This window comes from Oratosquilla oratoria, chromosome 7 (assembly GCF_046742065.1).
Source record: "Oratosquilla oratoria isolate Oo_2021 chromosome 7, ASM4674206v1, whole genome shotgun sequence".
NCBI classification, from domain to species: Eukaryota; Metazoa; Arthropoda; class Malacostraca; order Stomatopoda; family Squillidae; genus Oratosquilla; species Oratosquilla oratoria.
The window spans coordinates 14,730,812-14,734,504 of record NC_134783.1 but is presented as its reverse complement, the minus strand read 5'-3'; the positions used below and the strand labels follow the sequence as shown (position 1 = coordinate 14,734,504).

Genomic DNA, 3,693 nt, shown 5'->3' with positions numbered 1-3,693 from the left:
CATCATGATTTCTCTATCCCAACCAGCCTAACATAGACTCGATTATTTCTTCTCTCCAAGTTTCACAAAGAAAATAGGGCTTCTTTTTCCGTGTAGCAAAACACAGGCTTGATTCCTCTTCTCCGAGTAATCTAAAACAAATAGGGCTTCTCTTTCACGTATAGCCCAACACAGACTTGCTTCTCTTCTCCAGGTAACCTAAGGCAAATAGGGCTTCTCTTTCCCGAGAAGCCTGACGAAGCCCTTTTTCTTCTCTCCAATGGGAGAAGCCTTAAGCAGTCTTGGGCTTGTCTTCATGCCAGCCGCTTAACAAGATGAAACCTCTCGTAGTCTCAGTAAGCCTGAGTGTGGATAACTTTAATTAAAAGGTTGAATCCTGGGGGGAATTTAATCGGACAGGTTTGCATGTAAGAGGCTGAGAGGAACAGGAGACGGAAAGGGGAAGCGGAGGGAAATAGGAAGAGAAAGACGAGGAAGAGGAAGGAAAGAGAGGAGGAGTGAGGAAGGAAAAAGAAGGGAAGAGGGAAGGGAAGAGAAGGAAGAGGAGGAAAAAGGAGAAGGAGAGAGGTGGAGAAAATAAGGAAAGAGGGAAGAGGAGAGTAAGGAAAGAGAGAAAGAGAGAGAAGGGAAAAGGAGGGAAAGGGGGAGGGAGCAAAGAGGTAAAGGAGGTGAAGAGGGAAGGAGAGAGGAAAGTGAATGGGAAGAGTAAAAGAAGGAAGGAGAAAGGAGAAGGGAGGCAGGGAGGGAGGGAGCGAGGGAGATGAAGTAGAAGAGGATAAAAAGGAGATAGGGAGAGATGGTGAGAGAAGAGGAAAGAAAGGAGGGTAGGATGCAAAAGAGAAGAAAACAGGTCTGGAAGATTTAGAGGGACGGAATGAAAGGGAGATAGGAAATGAAAGACAAGAGAGAGAGAGAGAGAGAGAGAGAGAGAGAGAGAGAGAGAGAGAGAGAGAGAGAGAGAGAGAGAGAGAGAGAGAGAGAGAGAGAGAGAGAGAGAGAGAGAGAGAGATTGCAGAGATAAAGAGGGAGAAGGAGAAAGTATTGAACAGGGTGTGGGAATACAAAAAATTAAAAGGGGAGGAGCAACAGACGAGATAGGGAAGTGGAAGGAAAGAGTAGAAGAGGAAAAAGTGACGCAAAGAGAGAGAGAAGAGCGAGTGAAAGAGAGAAAGAAGGATGGAAGGGGGGATGGTGAGAGGTACAGGATGGAAAAGGCTATAATAGAATGAAAGAGAGAGGGAAGAAAAGAGAGTGGAGGACGAGAAGGAGAGGGAGAGAAATAGAGTGAGGAATGATGAAGAAAAGAAACGAATGAAAGGAGTAATGAAAATAGATACATACGTACGTACATACATACATACATACATACATACATACATACATACATACATACATACATACATACATACATACATACATACATACATACATACATACATACATACATACATACATACATACATACATACATACATACATACATACATACATACATACATAAATACGTACATACGTACATACATACATACATACATACATACATACATACATACATACATACATACATACATACATACATACATACATACATACACACACACACACATACATACATACATACATACATACATACATACATACATACATACATACATACATACATACATACATACATACATACATACATACATACATACATACATACATACATACATACATATATACATACATACATACATACATACACACAGGGCCGGTTGTAAGCCAATTTGACCGATTTTATCATATTGGGCCCCGTGAGAGAGTTACCGTTTGAAGCCTTTTCTGTATCCTAAGGGGAATAAACCACTACTGAAAACGTGAAATGAATGAGAATTTTTCATTACTCATTTTATTAATTTGTTATGCATACTAATTGACAGACATTTGTCGCCATGTCAATTCTATCAACAAACAAAAGGTCCTTTCAACCAAATGGGTCCGGAACGATAGAATTCGTCTGTTTTTATGTAAATTACTCTACGATAATTGTCGTACTTTAAGTTCTTTGTATATTGTGTAAATGCTCTGTTTTCTTCACGTGACGTTAGTATCATTGCTCTTTGATTATTTCGTATTTAAGGTTATATTGTACTGTCACAACATAATTTTACAAAACATTAGTGTATAAAGAAGAACCAGAAAAAGTGGGCTAATGTATTACATCATTAGCAGTTAATAAATTATGTTCAAATATTATTGGTTCCAACAACGATCACCCTACCTAGAATATTCACCTGTGTCTTCCCATGTCCCCCTTCATGTACCTCATTACTATGTATATATCCTTGTACTATACCTTTGTAAATCATTCTGCTGAAGAGGACCACAGAGAGTGGTCGAAATATACAGGAACAATCATCTCACTTTTTATCTTTTCCACCGACAGTGGGTTCTGAGTTTAAATTTTACCAATGTGTTACGACATTAATGCAATCTAATATATATGTATACATATACATACATACATATATATATATATATATATATATATATATATATATAATTAGTGCTTCATAATACTATGACAGTGTCAGAGTATTTGGGATATCATATAGAGAAAGACTATATAAGAAAAATACGAAATTAGCCATGGAAATTTGAAAATGCCTAGCCTACGTCAGTTGTTATAAATGTAAATAATGCATAAAAAATGGCTTGTGGATGGAACAGATGATTCTGAATATATTTATTATTTTTCTTGTTCCATGGCTACTTATAATGCGTTGTGATATTTAGGGTCGTGGTCAAGAATATGTGTCGGGTTGTCCCACAAAAGTCATCGGACAAGAAAGTCGGGTTCCTCATGAAATCCTATTGGAGTGTCAGGTAATTTTGTTAGTCACCTACTCCCTACCGACAAAAATGCCCGACTACAGAAAGGGCCCACTCTTAGAAGAAAATCATGTTCAATTGTACCTCGGAAAAAAAAGGTCAACTGCCATAGCGATGCGTCTCCAATTCATACCCTAGCCGCCTGCAAAATCTTTACAGGGCGATTTCTCAAAACTGAAATGTTGAGACAATAGTTATTATAACTTTTCTAATATTGAATTTCTTTACTTCTTTCATCCTTCAAACTTGGTTTCTTTTTTCATCTTTTTCCTTCCTTCATATTAATGCATTATTTTTTATTTCAGATTATTGTCATTGTCTTTTATAAAAGAAGTTATTTAAAAAGGCCTTACATCATAGGAAACACAATCAGAGATCGAGACAAAGGGCTTGAATATTTATGTGACGACCAGAAACAAGCACTCGCCAAGGCTAAGGTATCTGAAAATGAAAAGCATAGAGGTACTATCAACAAATACTTTGTCACTCCATCTTTCAAGCACCCATGTATTAAGAATGAAAAACACAAAAACTATTCATAAAATGATTATACAACATTGAGCCCAATTACAGTTGATAAATGCAATGATGACATTGATAACAAATTAGAAAAAGACGACGCAGTTGTGAATCAAATTGAAGACAATCTCAATGCACCAGAAGACAGTGCCAAAATAGAAAGCTTATTCATGACCGAAAAAACAAGCCCAAACATCATATATTGATAGATCATCCATGAATACAATTGTAATTAACATGCATACGACATAACATGCATACGACATAACAATCACATGCACACATCGTAACACAGACAAA

The 3,693-nt window shown here is 37.1% G+C and overlaps 1 pseudogene; it reads left to right on the top strand.

Moving 5' to 3' along the window:
* Positions 1 to 314: 314 nt before the first annotated feature.
* The window catches only part of LOC143026759 (uncharacterized), a 4,868-nt pseudogene continuing 1,489 nt past the window's right edge, over positions 315 to 3,693 (top strand).